General features: G+C 36.4%; 1 protein-coding gene across 1 annotated transcript in view; it reads left to right on the top strand.

The window, feature by feature from the left end:
* LOC134751402 (ATP-binding cassette sub-family D member 1) overlaps positions 1 to 20,408 on the top strand; it is an 85,021-nt gene that overhangs the window by 29,466 nt on the left and 35,147 nt on the right. The window contains exon 2 of the mRNA XM_063686795.1: positions 3,646 to 3,674. The gene's annotated coding sequence lies outside the window, so the exon portion shown is untranslated. The remainder of the gene's footprint in view (positions 1 to 3,645; positions 3,675 to 20,408) is intronic.

Raw genomic sequence — 20,408 nt, 5'->3', positions numbered from 1 at the left:
TATTAATTTTGCCCAGCAGTGGGACACGAGCACGACAGGCTTCAAATGATAATTAATTCACCCTTAGGGTAGAGAACCCTAAAATATAAAAGTATCGATAAAAATAAAGATGCCAAATAAATCACTGCACTATTTGTGTTGCATAATACTGACACAGTGCTAAGAGTCATTGTGTTCAAGTCGCAGAGGTCGCGAGCCCATATAGCCGTGCTTTCGTTCCGTCTGCTGAGCTAGTGATGTGATAGCTATATCGATATATTTTATAAATAACTGCACCATTCGGGTTGCTACTAACACAGTTGTATTGTGTTCAAGTCTCAGGTCGCGAACCCATGTAGCCGTGCTTTCGTTCCGTCTGACCTATAACTATAGATAGTTATCATATAGATCTATATGATAGCTGTCGATAACACATTACACAACACTTTACCCCCATCCCACATTATAGGTGATACATGTTGAATTTTGTTACACAGTCTAGATAACTGGATAGAAAATTGTCATATTAGTAGAAATATTTTTTCATTTTAAAGTCGTGTCCTTTATTTTAAGACAATCTAAATTTATAGCAAAGTAGATACATACTGACTAAAAAAAATTCTTCTATGTACAGTGAGGTTCGAAATTGCATAGAGAGATTATAAACGAATTCCATTCATAATATCTCCATGCAATTTCGAACTTCGAACCTTACTGTACATTCATAAACGTAAAATTTACGGCAATGCGCTTAAAGATTATTTTATAAAAACCACCTTCTTTCAAAATACTACGAGCAAGATTATAAACTACATGTAATTAAGTAGTATGTCCACCAAAGTTGACATTAATACAGCCTGATTAGATCAATGCGGAAAATTTATTTATCCGAGGTTTATAGAATCGATTAATCTTGATAGGTACCTATAACTTTGAATTCTAAAATAAGTCCATTTGATAAGATTCGCACATTCAAATTTCGTACAAAGGTTATCGTTGTTTTAACAAAGTTCCGGTTTTTAATCTTATCAAGTTATAACCACAAATTGTAGATAATATTAGTACACCCAGTACACCTACGTAACGAAAAATAATAATCTTTTAAATAAATCAAGTGTTTTATGATATATGCTTGTTAATGACTTCATTTATAGCTTTACGAGTGTTAAATACTTTTATTATACAAGTAAATTAAATCATTTTAAAAATTTAACAACGTATTACGTCTCCTAGAGACTAATAGCTACCCGATTTTGTTATACTTTCTTGGGGTAAACACCACAACATAAACATATTCATAAACAATATCTAGTGCTGATATCCAAAATCAGTAAGAATAAACTGACAGCACTTTCGAAAAATAGATAAATATTCGCCACTCGTTACTGATTTACTACTTTTCGCACTTGTATCGTACAACGTTGTACAGTATGTATCGGAGCCCCACTTAAAAATTTCAAGGGCTATATATGTTATCCCTTGAAATTTTCGACATAGGCGCGTAAAGTGCTAATTACCGCACTAGTGCGATAAAGTAGCACCATATGTATGTACTGTAAATTAGCATTAACACCATAGTTCAGTCCATCAGTTGACCGTACGATGTATGATTTATTAACATCAACAGTCAGCTGTGGCGCATGATTTATGGACATTGACTGTATAATTTATCGACCGTATAATTTGTCGATATCGATAGTCATCGTGGCGCAGCACTAGCATGTCAGGCGGTTATGAAACGAAGCACTCTTACTTTCTGAGAGTTATCTAACCGGCCCGTGCGCTTGCGCCTTCGTCTTCAAATGCATTCGATCTTTTTACCCGATTGCAGCGAAGGATAAAAGGAGTATGTATTGTTACTGATATGATTTAATAGGGTCCTAACTAGGTTTGTCATACGTCAGGATTTCCCCTAACATGTCAAGATTTTTAGCACTATGTCAGGATTCCGGGGGAACTTGGCGAGTTGACACCCTGACGGGTTTATAGAAACCTCACTTACCAACTAGAAGCTTGCTAAAAGTTTAGAGTTAGGAAAGGAAAAGTTATGCTGTAGTTACAACATGTGGTGGTGAGTTGGGACTGGTGGCCCGTAAAAAAATGGATTAAACGGGCGTGTTTTTACTTTATCGTGGTGAGGGTAACGGTAAATCGAAAAGCTATCATAGTAAATATAAAAACGACTGTATACAATATCCCCCTGTGTCCCGTGATCGTAACCAATGGGAGAAGGGGGATTTTTGGAGGTCTGTCCGTCAGGAAATGTAAGGATTTTTAATGATGTCCGGACTTTTGTCAGGATATTCAGTTTTAATACACACAAAATAGTCCTAAATAACCAGTCAAATCAGCTACTTACTTTATGAAATGTGAAACATCCAAACGTTTTGTTGCTATGCTTATTTATGTATAAATTACTGCATAAAAAGTATCCAACTTCCTTAGAAACTATCTGTGTGTTAAATTTGACCGAAATCTATTCAGTCGTTTTTGCGTGAAGGAGTAACAAACTTCTAAATATCACATAAGATTCATTTTACGTATTTGAAGAGCGTATCTTAAATGCCGGCAACGCACTTGTAAACCCTCTGGTGTTACAGGTGTCCATGGGCAACGGTGATAGGGTTGTTGACACATGTTGAATTTTATAACTAAATCTCGTTAAATAGATAGAAAATGAGCAATGTATCACAATAAATTGGAAACCTAAAAAATATATGGGAATAATAAATAAATACAAGACTTCAGTTAAAAAAAAAAAGAACTTCCTAATAGAAAAAAAAATATGGTACCATTCGATTCCTTACATTTTATTGAAAAATATATTATATAGCAACAATATAGATTAACGCAATATTTCCCCTACAAAATCGCAAAAATCCTTGTTTTCCACGGCTTCTAACTAAGCAATAGCGACGTTAAATGCTGACGTCACGAACTCACGATGTAATGCCAATTTGTTAGAAGCATTTCGTCAGTATAGTGCGAGTGCCAGACTTTGACCATCATTTGTGACTTTTGTATTGCTTTAAGACAATGGATCCCATACAGACATTTGATCCTCAAAATAAACCTGATCGACTGATACCATTAATAAAAATTTGTGGAATACCCTATTGCATACCATTAGGCCATTTATGTCTGCTCGTTTGCCTCCTATATCATAAAAAAAAAGTTGTTTGTCAATAGTACCTTGTTTATTTTTTATTTTTTTATACTACGTCAGTGGCAAACAAGCATACGGCCCGCCTGATGTTAAGCAGTCTCCGTAGCCTATGTACGCCTGCAACTCCAGAGGAGTTACATGCGCGTTGCCGACTCTAACACTCCTCTCCCTCGTTGAGCTCTGGCAACCTTACTCACCGGCAGGAACACAACACTATGAGTAGGGTTTAGTGTTATTTGGTTGCGGTTTTCTGTAAGGTGGAGGTACTTCCCCAGTTGGGCTCTGCTCTAGATCTCTAGATATTAATTAACAATAATTTGTGAACGACTAAATTGAAGCCCGAAGCCGATGGTGAGGGCTTAATTGACACGAGTTCGCCTACGTGTGTGCCTTTTACGAGCATGTGATGAAAAAAACTTACTGACGTCTATTACTGTCTATAATATATGTCTGTTATACGTCACTAATTTTGTTATTGATGTTGTATTTTTTTGTTTCAGACTGACGCGAAACACGGATGAAGAACTAAGTGAGTCTTTAATATATAATATGTTTTATAATAGGTATATACCTATATATAATATGTGTTGTTAATCGTACAGAACACGGTAGTGTAAACAAACCTTTCGCAATATAATTACTCTGGCAACGAATACAGTCAACATCAATGGTTGCGTATTAAAAAAACCGGCCAAGTGCGAGTCGGACTCGCGCACGAAGGGTTCCGTACCATTACGCAAAAAACGGCAAAGAAATCACGTTCCACTTAGATATTTAATCTATTCTGTTTTTCGTATTTGTTGTTATAGCGGCAACAGAAATACATCATCTGTGAAAATCACGGTTCATAAGATACAGCGGAGTCTTAGTAATAGGGTCCCGTTTTAACCCTTTGGGTACGGAACCCTAAAAAAGCCAAAAGTGTCTGCCACCCTCGAATACTTTTCCAAATAGCGATCTTTTTTTTTATATACCACGTCGGTGGCAAACAAGCATACGGCCTGCCTGATGGTAAGCGGTCACCGTAGCCTATGGACGCCTGCAACTCCAGAGGAGTTACAGGCGCGTTGCCGGCCCTAACACTCCGCACCCTCGTTGAGCTCTGGCAACCTTACTTACCGGCAGGAACACTACACTATGAGTAGGGTCTAGTGTTATTTGGCTGCGGTTTTCTGGAGGGTGGAGGTACTTGCCCAGTTGGGGTCTGCTCTAGATCTGGAATGACATCCGCTGTGCTGTGCCCTACCACACAATTTTAGGTTTGATTTAGATTTCTTAATTGGACTTGGAACGTCGGTGCTGTCATGTCGCTACGTGTCTCCCGTTAATAGAAAAAAACCGGCCAAGTGCGATTCGGACTCGCCCACCGAGGGTTCCGTACTTTTTAGTATTTGTTGTTATAGCGGGAACAGAAATACATCGTCTGTAAAAATTTCAACCGTCTAGCTATCACGGTTCATGAGATACATCCTGGTGACAGACGGACAGCGGAGTCTTAGTAATAGGGTCCCGTTTTCACCCTTTGGGTACAGAACCCTAATTATAAGTATAAAATTAATTACTTAGCCAAAGTCAGAAATGTCCGATTTCAATGCTATTGATCTAATTTTTTGTAAAAATACGTCACAACTGAACTCCCGCTTAAGCGACATATTACAAAGAATATGTTAACGTAAACTTCCTGCAATACGTGCGTCAGAACTCCACCTTAAACCGGTCGTTCAGACCTTGTCGCTTACCCCTAAAGAAGTTTAAACGGAGAAATTATATATAGGACTACCTAGGAGAATACAACCAAACGGAGTAGCCATTAATAGGCGTTCCCCTGTCAAAAATAGTCGGCCAATGGTCATGCACAATGTATGGAGTGACGTTTATCTGACATGGCTATTTTTACGTTACGTATATAGGTACATTTGACGTTCCCCTCCTGCAAAAATCGGCAGACTTTTTGTACAGAAAATAACAGACGTGGCGTCTCCGTTTGGTTATATTCTCCTAGAGGACTAAGCTACCGTTTAACTGAGGTTCATAAGACAAGATAAGATAAGATTAGATAAAAAAATAAGAAATTATTATGGTCACCTACGGACTGGCTGGAACTTGGCTGAATGAACTTGATGATTTGTATCATATTAAGCAAATTCGGTTCTCTATACAAACGTAGTTACGCTCTCATTTTAAAACGAATAGCTAGTTTTCTCTGAAACTTTGTATTTACATTAGGATAGGGTATATCTATGTCTGTAATTAATTTATGTAGCTTCAGATACCATAGTAAAAAAGAATACAGCGAATTTAAGTTTTTCATACAAAACTTGTTTTTGATCTATTTCGTTTGTTTTATAAACTATTGTATAAACTAATTACGGACCTAGATATACCTCATGTCAAAGTTTCATTACAATACAACCCGTAGTTTTAAAATGATAGTTTTAAGATAGAAACTCCGTTTCTATCGGAAGGTGAATGTCGGCCGAGCTTGCCGCGCGAGCTAGCGGACGCCCTAAGATTTAAATATTTTAGGTGAATATATCCGTTTCGCTAACGAAAGCGGCTTCTAAAACTAGTGCGATAAAGACAACGATAAGGTTAGGCGAAAAATCCTGCGTAAAAATTTAAAAAAACGAGGTTCGTACTCTACTGTTTCCTCCTCCAAAACTTAACCAAATGTTACGAAATTTTGAGATGTAAATGGTAATGAAATTATCTGTGTCGGACTGTTTTGATTTTTGGGCTAATTGATGTCAGTTTTGAATACCATGCTTCTCGTTGCGGCCTAGTAAATTAGGCCATTTTTACGAATATTTGTAGAGCCCTAGCAACTTAAAAAACACTGATATCAAAAAAAGCTAAAGTCCAATAATCTGTGTTGAAAAAATCATTGCTCTAGCTTCATAAACCACGGAGGAAACAGTCGAGTACGTTTTTATGGAGAAATGACCACTCCTGTTGCCTCTTAATGGCTATCTTGGTCTTCCTATTACATGGATTACAGTGATTTATCCATGTGAAAGGGCCATGTTGTGGGAACGAGCACCTGCGGCCCCATTGTCACGTCTTCTGGAACGATCGATATCGCCGCCATTGCTTTTACGACGTGCTAATTAAATTCTATTCAATTATGAAAACGAGCATAAGGCGCACCTAATTGTGAGCGGTCAACGTAGCCTATGGACGCCTGCATTCTGATCACTGTTTTTGCTCAGATCAGAGTAATGGCAGATCTGTCAATGTTACGCAGCGTACTACGTAGGCGAACAACACGCGAATGCGAAGGGAAACCATGCGGCGCGGGGTGAATCAATCCTTTGATACCTATAGAAGTGTCCTATGTGGGCGATCTCGTTGCGAACGCGAACGCCGTGGGCCCGCCGCGCCGGGACGCGCTGCTTCGCTTCGCGTTCGCGAGTTGTTCGCTTACGAAAGACGCAGCAATAGACCTAAAAGTATTTTATTAATCATAATAATTCACTATAATGGCGTACTAAAAGTACATGTACTCGTAATAAAATAAGTTTTAACTATATTCATAAATCTTCTAAGTGTTCAGGTTTTTTTTTCGGTTTTTACACGTAACATTGACGTCATTGACGACAAAATTCTGAACTATGGCCTCTCTTGTCGTTTGACTAGAATCTTCCATTAAATGTAAGCTCTATGTCAAAGTCACTTGTCAATTGTCATGTATTTTATTTTGGTAAATAAGTAAAATCCAATGCGTCGAATGGCAAAGATCAGTTGGCCTGGACCCGTAGACAGCATGCCAATCGCTAACGCTACGTAGCGGACGAAACGCAACTGTCACTGTCACACTAATATAGAAGAGTGATAGAGAGACACAAAGCAATTCGATAGCGAAGCGCAAGCGATCGTCACCTTGGCTAGGCCGCCTGAAAAGAAAACCAACAAAGAGGTTTAATAAGAACTATATTAGATAATAGAAGAGGAAAGATGCTTGGACAAAAACATCATAGAAGGAAAAGTTGAAGCAAAGAGGAAGAAGGAAAGACCAAGGAGAACATGTACATGCATCAAATAAAGGAAACACTCAACGTCGTGTCGTATCATTCTGTCAAAGAGAAGGCAGAGGACCGTCAAACATGGAAATTGCTCCACCGACAAGTCTTACTCTTAAATATATGATGATGAAGTAAAATCCCGAGTTTTCGGCGCATTCATCTTTTACTCGAATCAGTATTTAGAGTGCCGTTCTTTTAAGGCTCGGGTCTCGTAAAACTCGTTAGATTTGTTCAAATTTAGAACTTCCGAACAACTCTATTTTTAAAATTTGTTACCAACCGAGGTTTCGGCTTTGGTTTCGGCAGGTTTCGGTATGAAAATCCGGTTTCGATCGGATACTACCTTCAACCTATACGTAAGAAAACATTACCTACTACTGTTTATTATTCTAAGACAAAAATCATGATCTCTCGTTGGATCTTGTTTAAGTGTCATTGTCTCATTGTCAACCAAAGCCGGTAGTTTAAAAACATAGTCAGTCACTGCTCATACACGGTTTTGTTATGTCTGACAATTTAATCATGACACTTTATTACTTCATAGTTATTACAATTGTCATTATCAAACATGTAAAATTATAAAAAACAGAAATGAGCAAAAACAAGAAATGGACGCTAGTGCAGGCAGTGGCGTAACTTTTGTCAGTCGTCAGGGGGCGCAAATTTGGTGACTGCCCCGGGCGCCATATCCTATTCACATACAACAATAACATGTCTGACAATTGACAATAGGTCATACTGAACAACTTTTACTATGGGGCCAACCCCGAAAACGCAAAAAATGTATAATAGAGGTTCCTAATAGATAAATTGAATTGTTTCGGATAATAAAATTAGATTATTTAATTGTATGAAATACAATATCACATTTATAATATAATATCAAACTTGACTCGAAGCTAGGTTAATCGACATCGTCATTAGTTCTGGAATTTGCGGCTTTCTTGTCTATTTCATTTAATAGAACTTTAACCTTATCTTATCTTTTTTCGTGCTGTCCTCATGACACTAATAAATCTAATAATGGCATTATACCTTTAGGTAAGTAAGTATAGATATCGGAAGAAGAGTTCATATGAAGAGCTGATATGAATAATCTAACCAATTTCCAAAATGGTTCTATACGAAAAAACTAGTTTGTAACGTTTTCTTACAAAATCTGACTACTTTAATAGCTAAGCTAGCTCACATAAGTATAATTTAAGCATTTTAAGTCATGCGAACATAAATTATATTTTTCTTTGTTTCATGTCATTCACCTTAGCCAAAACGCACCAAACCACAGCAATTACGGATATGATGGTTGCACTCTTTGTCTATCGTACAACGCATCTCGCATTTACATTCTTGTCTTATAACAGAGACCAACAATGAAACGATAAAAGCGCAACCATCATAGAACTCAGTGGTAATGATAATGACTGAAGTCGAACGGTGTTTTGGATTTTATAACTAGGTTCCAGTCTAGTCTATGCCTTTATTATTCAAGGAGTTCACTCGATCCCTCATGGATCCCATCATCCAAAAAGAACCAATCTGTACGTATGTACTTTCAATCAAAAAAAGAATTTTCGAAATCGGTCGAGTAATTTTTTTTTGTTTTTTAGTGTGGTAATGACGGAGTTATAAAGTAATAAACATTTAATAAAAACATACAACTGAACTGAGAACCTCCTCCTTTTTAAATCTTGATTTAGGTTAAAAAATTTGAAGACTGTGTAACAGGATCTACCTTCCTATAAATATAGGTTGCGTTCCAAAACGCATAACATGTAACTGACTGAATGATGGAAACGTGCGTTCCAAATTTGTTAAGAGGCCGTAGTCGATTTTGGAGCAAAAATTTTAAATTGATACATTTAGTCGTTGAAATTATACTTGTTTTGCTACGTAATATCTAAATAAAAAGTATTGGTTTCTATTAGCACGTTTTCTCATCTTGCCTTTTAATAATGAGGTCGCGAGCGTGCGTCACCGGTAATATGTGAAGAGAAGGGGCAGTTTTTAAAAATTCATCAAAAAATTATGGTGGTAAATTATACAAATTGATGTATAAGAATAGTTTCAGCAAATGTTGTAGATTGTTCAAGTATCCAAATTACGTTGAAATTAAGTCGATTTTTCAGAGAAATTGTAACTTGTTTTGAAATAATTTCTGGAGAAAATTGAATTCGTTTAACTTTCATTTCCTCGAACTCTAAGTCATATAACAAAAATGTAATCTGATAAAGGCCAAGTACAGAATATGTGTAATACAAATTTACCATTTTTAGCAGTCCAAACTTTACGAAATTTGCAAATAAGAGCGACAAAATCAATGCTTTACGCGCGTTTACCTAAACGTCCTTCAGAAAAAAAATCATTACTAATTTAGTGAGTCTGTTTTCAAAAAATTGATCTGATAAAAGGCAAGATAAGAAGACGTGCTAATAGAAACCAGTACTTGTTATTTCAATTTGGTAACAAAAGGTGTACAATTTCATCGAAGAAATCTATCAATTTTACATTTTTGCGACTAAAATCGACACCGGCCTCTTAAACAAGGTTCCTAGAAAACGGGTGTTGGGGTCGCGAAAGAATGTTAACGATCATAAAGGGCCGTTGACACCATAAAGTTTGAAAAATACAGCTAGAGCATCTAATTTTGTACTCGGGGTATGATAATACTATTACTTGTTCTGTGCCCGGGGCTAGCTGTCTAGTTTTTCCCTGTACAAAGAGAATTAGTAGATTGTGTCACAAGGGAGCAAAATGACATATTTACGGCGAGGGCGTACAATTGAATCCTAAACGAAGCGAAGGATTCTATAATAGAATCCCGAGAGTAGCGAGGGATTCTAAAGTAGAATCCTGAGCGTAGTGAGGGATTCAAGTGTGTTACGCCCAAGATGGAAATAATTTTGCTACCATGTGACACATATTACTTTTCACATCACCTATGAGGTAATTATAGTGTTTAAAAATGTTATTTAAGCTAAAAAATAATGCGCAAGAAAATGTAAAAATAGTGTCCTAGAACAGAAAAGTGTTACTTTGATCCCTCCTAGCAGGGAAGAAAAGTGCCACTTTGATCCCTCCTAGCAGGGAAGAAAAGACCCTTTTTCGAATTGGTGATGTGAAAAAAATGTTAATACCAATACCGTGTAAGCGTTTGCCGTAAATCTGTGAGCTTATTTGTGTGAAATAAATGTACTTGTATTTATTTATTTTCCCCTCACTAGCTCGGAAAGTTGTCTTTTAACCTTCAAAACAAGCGGGGAAAAACGCGTTTTATCCACTAGTGGGGAAAGTAATTTGACCTTGGATGGAGCGTGTTTAAGTAGCTTGACAGATAACAAAACGTAAAACGCTCATGATAATGGTTCGTTCGATATTAATTATCATTAAATAAATGGTTTGAGAATCTAATAAAAAATATCAAATTTAGCTTTATTTAATGATTTTAAGTCATAAACCTTAAAATTCCATAAGAAACGTTTGTTTTTTTATAATGATGTTAAATATAATTCTGAACGCACAAGTTAAGTCGATGCAATTTCAAAACGCATCCTTGACATTTCATACATCAGAAATGTCAACATTGTCAACAAATTTTTTACTTAAAAACTTTTCTCACCGACTCGCGTAAAAATACACAACTTCCATAGTTTTCTGTTATAATATCGTAAAAAAATTAGTGATTCCAGTGATGAAGATGATCTAACGCCTGTGGATGTTGCACTTTCCTCGCTATAGTGAGGTGAAAAGTTTTGTGTTACACACGGGTGCAAAGTTGTATTTTACTTCTCATGTGTTGAAGCACTCGCGGGTAAAATACAACTTTGCACCCTTGTATAACAAATAACTATTAATCTACCAATATCTATTTCTAAGTAATGAAGTAATGACAGAAAGGCCGATGTCTCATTGCCGATTTCGTTATAGGCCTTATATTAATTGATGATGCAATATAATACAAAATACTATTTGCATACTTGATTAATAGATAATAACACCATATGCAATATCAAGAAATGTTAAAGGACAAGGATCTCATTTGACATTTGACTAATCTAAAAACCGGCCAAGAGCGATTCGGACTCGCGCACGAAGGGTTCCGTACCATTACGCAAAAAACGGCAAAAAAATCACGTTTGCTGTATGGGAGCCCCACTTAAATATTTATTTTATTCTGTTTTTAGTATTTGCTGCTATAGCGGCAACAAAAATACATCATCTGTGAAAATGTCAACTGTCTAGCTATCACGGTTCATGAGATACTGGTGACAGACAGACGGACAGAGGAGTCTCTAGTAATAGGGTCCCGTTTTTACCCTTTGGGTACGGAGCCCTAAAAAATTACTAGACCCTAGTAAATAGACAAAAAAACTTTTTTCAATCCGTAAATCTGATCGATAGGTACAAATCTACATTTAACCTTGCGGATAAAGATCGTGGACGTGATTAGAACTCCGTCATGCAATTATCTCTTCAGTCGTACCACAAACGCGGAGGCGCGCGCACGCACGCAACGACTAACGCAGTGCGACTAATCGCAGTTAATCGTGCTAGTGTTAGTGACTTGTGATAATAAATTAGATGGATTGCGATATTTGGTAAGCAAACATAAGTTGATCGCCTTGGCAGAGTTTTTAATGTTTTACGCAATTTAGCTTAAAATTTAACTTTTATTCAGGTTTCTAGAAATAGGATTTAATGGTTGCGTTTGGTATTTTTGCTTGGTTTATTTTTTCATTACTTTTTTATGGTTATGACGCATTGTTTGATCTTTTTACACATCGTTTCATTTCGACTACTGTAAAATTACACCAACTCAAAAAACAGATATTTGTTTACTGCATGTATAAGTGTATATTATAAGTATGTAAAATAAAATATGCTTTGTGCATGTGGCATTGACGACATTGTACGTTGGAAATTTTAAAAAAATCGTATCAAAAAACCTGTCATTATTTCCTGGCCTATTATTAAAAAACCAAAGTTCACTTGTAAGTTATAAATTCACCCTGTATTTAAAAAAATAAGTGAAGTTTATAAGTAAAAACTTCACTACAATGTGTGATTTAAACGAACAATTCTTGTATATACGTATGTATGTATGTATCTGCTTACCATCAGGCGGGCCGTATGCTTCTTTGCCACCGTCGTGGTATATATATACTTGTAATTATATTGTCTGCTGATGACCGTTTCTACTAAAAGCTTGTTTCAATCATTGAAATTTTTTTCTTAATATTTTTGCATCATCCGTTAATTATAGTTTTACACTTATTAAAACTGAACAAGTTTTTTGACCTCGAATTTAAAATGCCAATAACACTTGCATTAAACATACAGTAACACTCTTAACTACATGTCCATCGGTAGACCTTAAGGCTGGCATCCACTAGACTCGCCGAGGCGAATCGAATCGAATCGCAATAATACGCCTCCTATATTTTCTAATGCAACTGCGTCCATTAGCGAAGAGCCGCGGCGCGCCCGTCAATGGACGCAGTTGCATTAGAAAATATAGGAGGCGTATTATTGCGATTCGATTCGATTCGCCTCGGCGAGTCTAGTGGACGCCAGCCTTTATGCCTTATGTGATGAGGTTAAGGAACTGTCAGTTGTAGTTTGCATCTTCTCAAATGATTTTTTCGCCAAAGACCCTAATCTGTTAAGCGAAAAACTTTATTCCTTTTGTGTGTGCGCGTGCCCATTGTTGGTGAGCGCATGCCACTCGCTGATACACAATGGTCACGCGCTCACCAACAATGGGCACGCGCACGCACAAAAGGAACAAAGGCTTTTGTTTAACAGATTAGGGTGTTTGGCAAAAAAACATTTGAGAAGATGCAGACTATAGTGTTATATTAGGTCATATGTTACTAAAAGTTAAACGTTTTATTTTTACGTAAATAAATATGGTAATAAAACTAAAATAAATGTTTATTTGTGAGACATTTACATACGTATTTACATTGAAATTTTGACTTTAGGTTTTACCAATTTTCAAATTTAAAACCTATTGGTGTTAAATACTTTAAATTAGACTTAATAAATATAGTATATAGGTAGTAACATGCAATTGTATTTTGATAACTACCAGTGCCAATAATTTGACACAATATATTTCAGTTGATAATATTATAAAACTCATTTTGTATCATGTCAAATTTTTATTTTCTATTTATTAAAAATAGTTCTTTCAAAAATCAAATAGGGTAAATCGTCTATTACTGGCCACCTTCCAATAACAATTCTATTTGTTTATTCACACAATTCAAGTTAAACAAATAACATTAGTTCTTAAAATTTACTTCATCATTGGCCACGACATCTATAGCAGATGATTGTTGCAGCGTCAGGTAAAATCAGGTGTTACGGAGAGGTTGATTGCAACGTCTGCGATGACTTAAAAGAGTCTAATACCAGAGCGGTATCTTCTGCCACAGCAATCACAAACATGACGTGAGTCCAAGGGAGGAGGTCTAGCAGCGCGGAGTCTTTTCTGCCTATCATCATCCTGCTAGGCCTTGTTCCCATTTACTTGGGGTCGGCCTTCCCTGTTCTTTTCCTCCATTCTGCACGATTGAGTGCAATGTCGGCGTCTATATTAAGCTCTTTCAGGTCTCGCTGAACCGTCGTCAGCCAGGTGGTAGGTGGTCTTCCACTTCCTCGCTTCGTCGTTGGAATATCGAGCGCTACCTTAACCATGTAGTCTACTGGACGCCTCTGTTCGTCTTTTCTGCCTAAGGTTTTCTAACCAAACTAAAATTTACTTGGATTAGTCCCGTGGGATAGTGACGCAAGAAACTTGTTCCAGGAGTACAAGATACTAAACACTACCAAGTCTGTATATCCTGGAAATCGCAAAATATGTAAGAACGCATTTAGACCAATTCACGACATACGGCGACGTCCACAGTTGTAACACAAGGCAGCGACATAAATTACGACCACCCCCGACTAGACTGGCAAAGTCGAAAAAGCTACTGCACTCAATTGGTCCAAAGGTATATAATGCAATACCGGACGAAATTAAAAATATAAATAGTAGTAGATCGTTCGAAAACAAACTAAAGGCAAAGTTGATTACGGATGTACTTTACTCTGTTAATGATTTCTTTCGGCCATCTGAGACCACCTGATTACTTGCCAAAGTCCAATGGTAATGGAAGGCATGATAAAATACCACCAAATAATGTAAATGTACATATGTATAGTTAGCATAAGATTGTTATTTACTTATTTAAGATTTAGAAGCTAAATATTAATATTGCCTACATGTAATAGAAATAAATAATACTTTAAATATTTTAATTGTTTTTTTTTTTTTTTTGATACCTAATTAATGTATAATTATAAGTAAATGTAATATAAATCAGTAATATTGACTACATGTAATAGAAATAAGTAATACTTTAAATATGTATATATATATATATATATATTTTTTTTTTGAAAGACAATTAATTAAAAATGTATAATTATAATTAAATGTAATATAAATCAGTAAATAATTCATATAAAAATAATTTGACCAAAAATAATAATGTACCTAATATAATTATTCCTGTGAAATGTGTAAGTAATGTTCTATGTATAAGATAATAATAATGTGTTGACATATAAAATACTTCTATTTTACCAGTAAAGTTTGATTGATTGATTGATTGTGTGAATAACAGAATCTTTTTTAGGTGTCCAGTTATTGGAAGGTAGGGTACTTATATTTCATTAGAAGTTAATGTTAGTGTTATGTTGTGAGTTAGTGTTAGTTAAAGCAGTAAATGCTCATTTCTATAAAAGAAATTAAAACTAGGTATGTAATTGTCTCTTATTCGCAAACCTGGCTTTCTTTTCAGTAAATATTTAAACCAAAGATGTGAACTGTTTGCCTTAACACTTAGGTACTCACTTTACTTTGTACTTTCCTTCGTTGGTGAAAGTCGGTAGCATTTTTCGGCGTTCTTTTATTTTCCATTTTTAACGTACGGATCTTTGTTAGTGAATGGAAGTCATTATTCAATGATCATTTTTCTTTTTGAAGTAATTTATTATACATAGTGACAACCCTTTATGTTAAAGTGTGATGAGTTTTAACCGCCTGCCGAAGAAGAGTTGTTTTTATAAAGTATGGATGTCTAATTCTTTGTCTAATTCAATGTACGGTCGAAGATTTTAATTTATGACCCATTTCGTTACTTGGCTATAACCGCGAAAATCGAAGTTCGCAAATTGCGGGAAATTTTCTCTGTCACTCTAATTACGTCTTCATTGGAGTAAAAGAGAAAAATTCCCGCAATTTGCGAATTTCGGTTTTCGCGGTAGCCCCTCTTCTCACAGTGACAATTAATATGAAAGTAGCTAGAGACCTCATACTATTGTCACTGTGACAAGGTACAAAATTGGTCCGAAATTTAATTTTTTTACTGTACCTATCTACACATAATTAGAATCAGAATCAGAATCAGAAAAACATTTATTGCCACAAAAAAAAACCTTAAGAACTAAGTACAAATATAAATCTTAAATACTAAAAATAGGTACAATTTAATTAGAAATTTAAAACATTTAATATTAAAGATTGGGCAATGGGCTCCAATCTCAGCATATGCGAAGCACTCCAAAGGGCGTGGCGCTGGTTTTCAGATTGGACCCTTGAGATCGGTCGGTCGCAGGTTAACAATTTACCGTGCTTGGCTTGGCTTAACAGTTCGTAATAATAAATAAAAAAGAAGTAAGTAAGAAATAAACAAATTAGAAGTAAAACAAAATAAATAAACCAACATAAATCGGACCAATATATAAAAAAAAAAACGTGTGCTCATGGATGTGCGGTACATTGTAATATATGTAATTACAATATTACATATATTACAATGTACCTACGAAGTCATTCCCACCGCAGTCGGGTTTTTACTGAATTTGTTGAACGTGTTAAGTAGATAAGTAGGTAGGGTTTGTTATAATTCGTTTACATTGAGGGTACATTATGTATACACCTAATGTTCGTCTATTTCGTCGGTTATCTAAATGGAGTTTAATAAATGTGTATAATTCTACAATGGTATGATAACCGTTTATCTCTGGTGTGACGTAGTTTCTAACACAAATATAAATCGGACTTCTGGCCGATGGGTGTGGTGTTTCGGTGGTTGCGGGGCAACCTGCCGAATCAGCCGAATCCTACACCAAGTCAGAAGTGTCAGAACGACAATGAGTGTTGCAGATACTAGGTTGAGTAAGTATAGCGGCGATATGTTTAGATATCGTACAATTATAATTACACAAATAAATAAAAACACATGTAGCAGATATAAGGCCAGTGGTCTACTCGTTGTGTCCGTACGACCTCCTCTAAGGTCGTGGCCCAGTTAGACCTCTACGGAATGTGTGAGTCAAGATCGAATTTGTTTACACGTATTTTTAGAACCTGCGAGCGGAAAAGCTGTCCAAATGTCGTCGCTATACTTACTCAACCTCATATCTGCAACAATCATGTGATGGAAAAGTCGCTTTTCTTTCATTCGGAATACGGGTGTTTTTGTCATCAAATGAGTGTTGCAGATACGAGGTTGAGTAAGTACGTACATATTGAAGGTATCTTTAGTGAATATTTTTTACCATACCCCACCATTGCGAGGAAAATGCTATATATATTTTGTACTAGCTTTTGCCCGCGACTTCGTCTGCGTGGAATTAGTAATATGGGTACCTTAATTTTTAAACAAATCAGCTTTTAAATCCATCCTTTTTTATCCCCCAAATTGGTCCACTCTATTAATTTCCACCCCATTGTTTACACCCTTAAGAAATGATATCGCGGATAAAAAATATTCTATATCCTTCCCCAGTCCCTACAGCTCAAACTATCCCCATGCCAAGTTTCATCTAAATCGGTTCAACGGTTATTGATTCCCCATACAAATTTCCACCCCCCTTTTCACCCCCTGTAGGGTGAGTTCTGGGATAAAAAGTATCCTATATCCTTCCCCGGGACTCAAACTATCTGTATACCAAATTTTAACTAGATCGGTTCAGCGGTTTAAGCGTGAAGAGGTAACAGACAGACAGACAGACACACTTTCGCATTTATAATATTAGTATGGATAACATTACCATTATTTTCTAAATTAATGCTTTTAGATGTTTATCATTCAAATCCAGCGAAACCAGCTATACCGTGAAAAAACAAGTCAGATGAACCCAACCGAGTTTGAATTTTGTGTGTGTATTTTAGATATATGTAGTTGCGTTTTGTGCTCTGATTTTAAATAATAAAGAAAGCCTTTCCACACAGAGCTAGCATATTTAATATTTGGGGCATTTTCTATGAAAAGGGACCTTATTGTCGATGGCGCTTACGCCGCACAGCGTCGCGCGGCATTGAATATATATCAGAGCATCGTTTATAATGGCGTAATTGCTATCGACAATAAGGTCCCTTTTTATAGAAAATACCACATTTATATGCATCGACAAACTCCAATCGAAAAATAAAAATATATGTCGATTGTCGATGGCAGATGGAAGGAAAAGTGACGTTATCATTCTATCATTTTATTTTATTTTTTCTGACGAAAGTGAGAGAAAGGATATGAACGTAACCTTATTTGAAGTTGGGGGTTGCAACCAAATTTTGGGGCACCCACTATCTGAGGATGCAAAATGTTTATACAAACTTGTTGCGCTTGGACTAAATAGAAGATAGTCACATTTTTGTATACGCACAGAGCGACATCGTCACAAAAGTGACAAAGCTCTTTAAACAAGGATTAAAAAAAAAAGAAAAAATCTTTAGGTTCATTATTTAAGTGTAATTTGGGCGTTATCTAACAAAAGTTACTTGGCTAGGCTACAAATGTGCCATTTTCAACCAAAAGGGTACTTATTGTCGGTTGTCAATAAGGCGCTATTTCCATACAGCTTCAATTTGAAATCAATCTTATTGACAAGCGACAATGTGGTACCTTTGGTTGAAAATGTCACAGATAATTGCTTTTTATGAGAATTCATACATCGAACCAATAACAATCAAACAACATAAATAACTTTTACTTTCATACAAAAACACAGTTAAAACTATTTGTGAATAAAAATAAAGGTCTATATTTTTTATATGCGTTCGTCAAAATATAACTATCTATAACTATATAATTGACATAATAGTTACCCATCGCTCCGTCTATTATAGCGATTTTACGCTTTCATTTATTCAAAATAAACGAGCAGTTATGAAATAAATTATAACTTAACCGTGAAGTTATGTTGCGAAAACCGTTCTGTCAAGGTTACCTCGAGGTGCATAATTAACTGTTTTATACACAAGGTTTTCGGTTTTATTTAAATTAGTTTTTGGCAGCGGTCAACAGTTAGGAAAAGTGGCATTATTTTATTTTATTCTTATTTCATTTATTTGGAGATTCAACAGCTGTGACATTGACAAAAAATTTAGTAGATATAGGCAGCCAATTACAGGAACTCACAGAAATATCATTTGATATTTACCAGTTGCTTTTCGGTGAAGGCAAACGTCGTGAGGAAACCGTACTAATCCCAATAAGGCCTAGTTTCCCCTCTGGGTTGGAAGGTCAGATGGCAGTCGCTTTCGTAAAAACTAGTGCTTGGGATTAGTTGTCAAGCGGACCCCAGGCTCCCATGAGCCGTGGCAAAATGCCGGGATAACGCGCCTTTTATATTCGCCCTACGTGAAATCGCTACTCTCCAACAGCTTGCCACAAGCTGCCCAGCACCGGTATCATGGTCGCGGTTTTGTCACTTGTCATATCATGCGTCACTTTCGCACTTACGTACTTGTTAGAGCGTGACAGGTATGGTGACAAATGATAGACAACCGTCCATCTTAGCCCCGCTGTATTGAAATAATACTACAATTACAATATTGTAACTTAAGTAATAAAGACCCATTCTGCCCCAAAGACGCATTCTGCCCCAAATGGTGGGAAGATGGCGATGACAGGGTCGAGTGGAGAAAACGAGGGGAGGCCTTTGCCCAGCAGTGGGACACCAAAATAGGCTAATAAAAAAAAAAAAAAAGTAATAAAGATTGTATTGCAAGATTTGCAAGGATATAACATAGCTACCAAGTTCAGGGGTCAAGGGAAAAAATTATGACTTCATTTTATGCTATAACACGTACAGGCGATCAAACTTAAACCGCCTTTACAGTACATACGGTATTACTTTACCACACTAGTGCGATAATTTAGTACATTACGTGACTATGTTGAAAATTTAAAGGGCCATATGTACTATACGTTGTACGATACATGTGCGAATAGGTAATACGCAACTGTCACCAATTTATTGCCTCTCATTGCGATTTTTTTATTCGCACTTGTATCGTAATGTAACTATTACTTAACAAACTTTGAGTACTTTTTAACAAATACAAATAAATGAGATTACAGCATTAGACCGTCTTTTTAATCCTAAACTTTTTCATCTTAAACTTATCTTAAACTGTAAATCTTAAACTGTTTGTAAATTCAATTGATTTAATATTTTTAAAAGAAAAGTGACCTGGGCAGGTCACGTCTGCCGCATGCATCCGGATAGGTGGGCTAGTATAGCCACCAAGTGGATGCCGCAAACGAAGCGCGGACGTGGCAGGCCCAGGCGGAGATGGCGGGACGACTTAGACACCTTCACTAATAACTGGCCGGAAACAGCTCAACAACGGGAGTCATGGAAATCTAAGGGAGAGGCCTTTGCCCAGCAGTGGGATACTACAGTCATATGGGACATTTTCTTTAAAAAAGGGACCTTATTGTCGATGGCGCTTACGCCGCACAGCCAGGGGGGTGTCACTGCGTAGTTTAGGTATATTTGGCCGGCGCACCGCCCGGGACGGTGTATGGCAGTGGGCTGCCGCTCGGCTCGCACGATAGTCGTGTCACGTGGCGCTCGCGCAAAATTGTAAATACGCAATGGCTTCGAAACCTAAATCGCGATCTAATCTGTATAAAAGATAATGTTCTGTTTACGGATGTCTGAATAAACGGAAGAACAAGGAAGCAGAAAAAACATTTTTTTTAAATTCCTGACTATATTGACCGACATATTTTCAAAGGAATAAGTACTTTTAGGTATAAGTCCGCCTTTGTACATTGTATATATTTTTGTTCTTTTATTGTGTTTGTAGTCTGTCTTATGTACAATAAAGTGTTTACATACATACATACATACATACTTCTGTGGCATACCTACTTCCGTGAGAATCAGACATACTA

Source organism: Cydia strobilella, chromosome 22 (genome assembly GCF_947568885.1).
Source record: "Cydia strobilella chromosome 22, ilCydStro3.1, whole genome shotgun sequence".
NCBI lineage: Eukaryota > Metazoa > Arthropoda > Insecta > Lepidoptera > Tortricidae > Cydia > Cydia strobilella.
The sequence above is the reverse complement of the archived record's forward strand: the minus strand, read 5'-3'. Positions and strand labels throughout refer to the sequence as shown.